This window comes from Sphaerodactylus townsendi, linkage group LG02 (genome assembly GCF_021028975.2).
Source record: "Sphaerodactylus townsendi isolate TG3544 linkage group LG02, MPM_Stown_v2.3, whole genome shotgun sequence".
In the NCBI taxonomy this organism is placed as follows: Eukaryota; Metazoa; Chordata; class Lepidosauria; order Squamata; family Sphaerodactylidae; genus Sphaerodactylus; species Sphaerodactylus townsendi.
The window spans coordinates 173469629-173475929 of NC_059426.1; the positions used below are offsets into that span (position 1 = coordinate 173469629).

General features: G+C 46.4%; 1 long non-coding RNA gene across 1 annotated transcript; it reads right to left on the minus strand.

The window, feature by feature from the left end:
• Positions 1–4334: 4334 nt before the first annotated feature.
• Positions 4335–6245, minus strand: LOC125427193. Its single transcript, XR_007243651.1, has 3 exons — positions 6153–6245; positions 5816–5899; positions 4335–4481 (listed from the first exon to the last, which is right to left on the minus strand). It is a non-coding gene; the product is annotated as an uncharacterized LOC125427193 (long non-coding RNA).
• Between the last annotated feature and the right edge of the window lie 56 nt (positions 6246–6301).

Genomic DNA, 6301 nt, shown 5'->3' on the forward strand with positions numbered 1-6301 from the left:
TTTGTTGTTCATCCCAGCTCTAGGTCACCACTGGATGAAACCAGGTTGAAAAGCTGCCAGTTCCAACACAGATCCCCTGAGGGACTTAACATCCCCTGGGGACCCCACTGCCCACATCCCCCCACTGTGAGAAATGACCATTTATTCCACATCTCAGCTTTCATAATTGTTTTGAATAAATTTTGTTCGCTTTTTCTTCCAAATTAATTCCAAGATATTTAGTTGCTGATACACCTGAATACCTGTATTTCCAGCCCTTCATTGACCTTTTGTGATAAGTTGTAAAGGAACATTTTGGTTTTGGATTTGTATTTAATGGCAGTCATGGTTCCCATAGTCTTGAATTAATTGCAAAATTGGTTTCAAGGGAGTGCACATTCACAAATAATATCACATTGTCGTGCTACCCTTAATTTAATAGTGTTTCTTTAACTTTAATTCCCCATAACTGTCATTTGTCTAGCTTATTCAAAAGAAGTTCCAGAGATAAATTAAACAATAGAGGTGACATCGACAGCCTTGCCTGGCACCTTACACATTTTGAAGCTCTCCCATAATTTCCCATTTATTTTGAGTTTGGCACGTTGGTTCTCATTTATACTATCTACAGTATCTTGAATATATCTCCACTTCCATTTTATGTACGGTAATATTGATTTGATAAAGTTCCACTAATTGTATCAATGAAGAAGAAGAAGAGTTTGATTTATATCCCCTTCTCTCCTGCAGGAGACTCAAGGCTTAATAATCTCCCTTTGCCCTTCCCCTCGGCAACAAACACCCCATGAGGTAGGTGGGGCTGAGAGAGCCTTGGAGAAGCTGGGTGTGACCAACCCGTCACCCAGCTGGTAATGCTGTGTGGGAGTGCCCAGGCTAATCTGAATTCCCCAGATGTCTCCACAGCTCAGCGGTAGAGCTGGGAATCAAACCCGGGTTCCTCCAGTTATCCAAAAACACTATTGCTAGTGCTTTACCAGGAATTTTGTCCATATAAGTTCCAATATATTAAGTCCTGTTTGACATTAGTTATTATAACCATATCTACCTGGTATAAATCCAGACTGGTCGGTATGTAAAATAGTCCCCTAAGATTTCTTTTGCAAATGTTTCTAGCTAAGATCAAGGTAAAAATTATAATTGTTATTAAGCAATGAGAGTGGGTCAAAAGTTCTGCTTTGTAACTTAGATTGTTCCTTAGGGATCATGGAGATATGGGCTTCTTCCCATGATTTTGGCACCTTCCTCTTTTAAGAACATTATTCAGAATAATCACCACTGTGGAGCAAGGATATTAACAAAGTTTTCCCAGGTGAACTTCACCAAGAGATTGGTTGTAAACCCAGGAGATATTAAAGCCACCTCTGGAGACCTGCAACTTAGTCTCCACTCCATCTTTTGTCCACCTACTCTGCAATAGCCTCCTTTCCCCACCATGGTTCTCGTCCACCACACCCACATCGCCAAGTATTATTTTCGCTGTAAGGAGAATACTCTGCTGCACAGCAAACCATAAATGTCCACATTACTCCTCATTCCTTGTGGGAGGCACACATGGGTTTGGACCTGCAGAGGGTTTCCTTTGATGGGGAGGATTTCAGTTTTCTGGCTGAAACCCCAAATGCCTCCTTCCCTCCACCTTCTACTCAGGGGAGACATAGAACTGGCGCAGGACAGCCTATCAGGGAGGTCTTGCAGCCTGCAGTGGGAACAGAGGGAGCAGACTACTGTGTTGCAACAGGGTACCAAAATCCCGTAACCTCAGGAAACACTATGATGGATCCACGCCATGACCATTCTTCTTATACATGCAGCACCCCCCACCCAGGTGAAAAAAAAAAACAAGAATACTTTCAATATTGGCCACATAACAAACATAAGGGACCAGTACAATACAAGATCTGGCCTTCAGAGGTTCCAGATAGCTCAGTGAGTTCTCAATCAGGGTCGGACCCCTTAGGTCCAACGACCTTCTACAGGGTCGCCTTAAGATTCTCTTGCACTGCTCTCCATCTGTAAAATGGATAAATGTTAGGGTTGGGGGCCACCACAACATGAGGAACTGTATTAAAGGATCACTGCATTAGGAAAAAACAAGAATACTTTCACAGACAGTTCTATTATAATAAACATAAAGGACCAGTACACAAGATCTGGTCTTCATAGAGGTTCCCAGAGTAGTTGATGGACTACAAACCTGAATGATAAGATGGAAACAATAACTATTGCATTCATGATCCAATATTACCAATATATCACCTACAAAACAACCTATCAGTATCCATATAGTTGGGCCTTTCCCCACTTATCGGGTAGTTCTCGCTGGCCACTTGAGGAGAGTAGTGCGGGGTTCTCCTCCCTCTCGACCGCAGGGCTGCCACAGCGAAGCCGCCTCGACGCTGTCGTTGCTCACTTTAGTGCCTGGCATCCCAGGCTCAACGGCGTTTTGACGACTTCGCACAGCTGGGTCGTGGGACGCTTGGCACATGCCGCTGCTGAGCAGCGCTGCATAGGGGATGGAAGGGAGTAAGTCTGATATCCAAGCAAAATCAACTTGAAACAAGAGCTAGATCGACTTCTCCTCCATAAATCTGTCCAAGCCCCTTTTAAAGCTATCCAGGTTAGTGGCCATCACCACCTCCTGTGGCAGCATATTCCAAACACCAATCACACGTTGCGTGAAGAAGTGTTTCCTTTTATTAGTCCTAATTCTTCCCGGGAAGAACGTGTCATCTTTGAACTGAGACAGAAAGCTATTGCAAGTTGCTGGGTTTTGTATTTGTTGCTTGGTGCTCTGAGGAATCTGACAGCCTTTGCGAAAAGGACCCTGGGAATCAAGTCACTGCTCGACAGCCACAAATAAAGGACTTAATTCAAAGGCCTCCAACCTTTTTGAGCCTTTGGGCACCCAATCCAATCCAATCCAATCCAAAAACCTTTATTAGGCATAAACCAGAAGTACCATACATTCCAAGTACAGAAACGGGACCATTGGTATATCTCATGTAGAACATGGATTAAAAATGTAGCAACCGCTTCAGAAATTTCTACATTAGGGCTGTTCAATAGATTAGACATTTATTTTTTTACTTATTTATTTATTTATTTATTTTATTATTTGATTTAATATACCACCCTAACCCCGAAGGGCTCAGGGCGGTGAACAATATAATCATATATAAAACATACAGATAAATTAAAATAAGATTCTAAAACAATATCCCACGAGAGCCCGTATATAACCCTCCCAGAAAGAATAGTGGGTCCCGATGGTGTTAGGGACCCATATGGAGCAGAGGGGAGGGGGCTGGGGCATCCTCAGCAGCCTGGTCTCTCCAAAGGCCCGGTGGAACAACTCAGTCTTACAGGCCCTGCGGAATTCTCCAAGGTCCCGCAGGGCCCGGACAGCTGGTGGTAGAGTGTTCCACCAGGCCGGCGCCAGAGCCGTGAAGGCTTTGGCCCGAGTGGAGGCCAGCCGCGTCATTGAGGGGCCAGGGATCTCCAGTAAATTGGCCTCTGCTGAACGCCAGTTTGTCTGAGAGAAACATAAATTCTAGAGGTAGTAAAGCTCCCAGATCGATTCTAATATCATGATACCTCGAACAGTAAAGCAGGATATGAGGGATTGAGTCCATAGCGTTGGGACAGTACCGACAACAACGCTCACTTTGTGGGATGTTAAGGAAACGACCTTGAAGATAGACAGAGGGGAATGAGTTGCACCTTGCTCTGGTCATGACCCATCTGTACTTATAATTAACAAGCTGTTCTAAATATACAGCAGGGTTAGATTTCGGGGGTGTGATCCCAAAGTATAGAGGGGAACAGGAGCTTTGTGCAGCACTCAGGAGAGACTGGTATTCCTGGTCGTACAGTCTGATCTTGAGATGATGGTAAATTTCTGTGGCGGTAAGCATATGAAGAGACTCCCATGAGAAACCCAAAGAGAAGATTTTTTGGGGGCACCCTTGGTTTCTGACACAGAAATGGTGGGTTCCACTACAAAATGGCTGCCATGGAAGGCGGAGCCAATTAGAAAATGGCTACCATGGGAGGTGGAGCCAACCAGAAAAGGGCTGCCACAAAACGCGGAATCATACACACAGGGGAAGCCCCAATATAGTGGAGAAAAGGGATGATTTTAAAAATACACTGAGAAAGAGGAGGACAGAATGAAGCCAGTGTTGCGGTGGCACTGAAACAAATTGTTCTAATCAGCCCAGCCAATCAGTGTCCAGTGTCCAATCAGAAAGCCTGTTGAGTAAGAGCCCGACATAGCCCCACCCACCTTCTACAAACACATGATGGGCTCCAAGAAAGTATCAGCTGGCAACGTGTTGGGAACCCCGACTAACTTCATACAAGGCCGAATCAAGTTTCGTTTCAAGGGAAGCGCTCACCTTCGGCAAGTCAACCGCTACGTTCTGCCTCTCGTTCTGATCAGTTTTAAGCTTGGACACCGTCTCGTTCAACTGGGTTTTCAGCTGCAAGAGACAAGAACAAGACCAGCTGAACGCAACCTCTGTGGGCCACAACACTGCTCGGGACAAACACGAGATTTGTTTAGAACACCTGGGATTAGTAGATAAAAAGGAAAAAGTGGCGGAAGGAAGTCCCACCTGCAGAGTTCACACAAAAAAAGGAAAAACAAGGACAGAAGTCTAAAACAGGGGGTTAGAAACAGTAAGAGGGAACCCAAAAAACGTCCGAATGGTTTTTCACACAAAGCTTTTTCACGTGTTCGTCCACTGAACTGGACCACGGGAGGTTGGTTTAAGGCAGTGGTGGCGAACCTTTGGCACTCCAGATGTTATGGACTACAATTCCCATCAGCCCTTGCCAGCATGGCCAGCATGGCCAATTGGCCATTCTGGCAGGGGCTGATGGGAATTGTAATCTATAACATCTGGAGTGCCAAAGGTTCGCCACCACGGGTTTAAGGTCAACATGGCCCACAGGTCAACCAGATGAGTCCAGTTGGTGACACACACCCTCTCTGACACCCTCTTCCCAGGGCAGAGGCAGCCCCCAGCCATTTAAAAAAATAAGCCACTCAGAGCTTCTGGCAGAGGTGGACCTGCCAGAGGGACAAGTAGGGTCACATGTCCCCGGGGGCAACCAATTTAATCATGTGGGGGGCGCTGGCAGTTGCTGGCTGGTGCTGGGGCCGGGGTGAGCCACCGTGTGTGCAGGGCTGCGGGGGAGTGCAGGGGCACCCGGAGCAGGTTGCCCCGGGCGCCATTTCCCCCCGGTATGCCTCTGACTTCTGGTATCTTCACTATGACGTGTAGCACCAATCAAAACGGTTCGTTCTCTTTCCGAGGAGTGGCTTCAAAGAGGTGCCTGACATGGACACTGCCTTCAATTAAAGCAACAGCTCAGCCTTGTCCCTAGCTCAAGGGTGGGCAATTATTTTTTCCATGGGGCCGCATAAGAAACAGAAAATATTGTGGAGGGCCGGGCCAAAAGGCAGGGGGGCCAGTCAGGGTCATCCGGCGGTCCGGATGTGGCCCGCGGGCCGTATAATGCCCAGGTCTGCCCTAGCTGAAGCAAATCAGTAACTGCAAGTCCGCGGGCAAGCCCGTTTATCCCGCCAGCAAGGAAAACGGTTTTCTGGACAAAAGCATTGAGGCAAAGAAGGGGAAAGGAAAACAGGGTTGCAGGTTTTTTTATTAAGCATTGATGTTATTGAGAGGCAGACAGGCTGAAGCGGTATTTTGAACTGACAATCGAAAGAAGGAGCCGAAGCGGTTAGCAGACAGAGAGGATTCGGAAAGGTTTCTCCACTCGTTTTCGGTGGAAGGCAGAAGCCTCTTACCACATTTAACTCTTCGTTCTGCCTTACTGCTTCAGAATAAGAATCATCAAGTTTTTTCTGCAATTCAGTCAAGAGATCTTTGAGCTGAAACGAAGTTTTCAGAGAATTTAAGATCAGCTGCCCTGTGCCCCCCATCGCTCCGCACACACCTCTCTCCCCACATCCCTGCTTCCATTCAGATCACCCCGTTCATTTGCCGTGAAGTCAACAACATGCGGCTTCCTATGTCAAGCAAGCATTTAATTACTGGGCCAGCCAAGTTCAAGCTTTAATCAGATGTTTGGGGGGGGGCGGGGGGAGAAGCAAAACTGTTTCCACATCTGAACAGGGTGTTTACCTCTCGGACTTCTGAAACATACGTCGATCGCTCGATCTCGGCTTTCTCCAGTTCCTGTTCCAAATGCTCTCGCTCCTTTTTGAGCTACAACAAACAAAACCAAATGAATGAATGAATGAATGAATGAATGAATGAATGAATGAATGAAT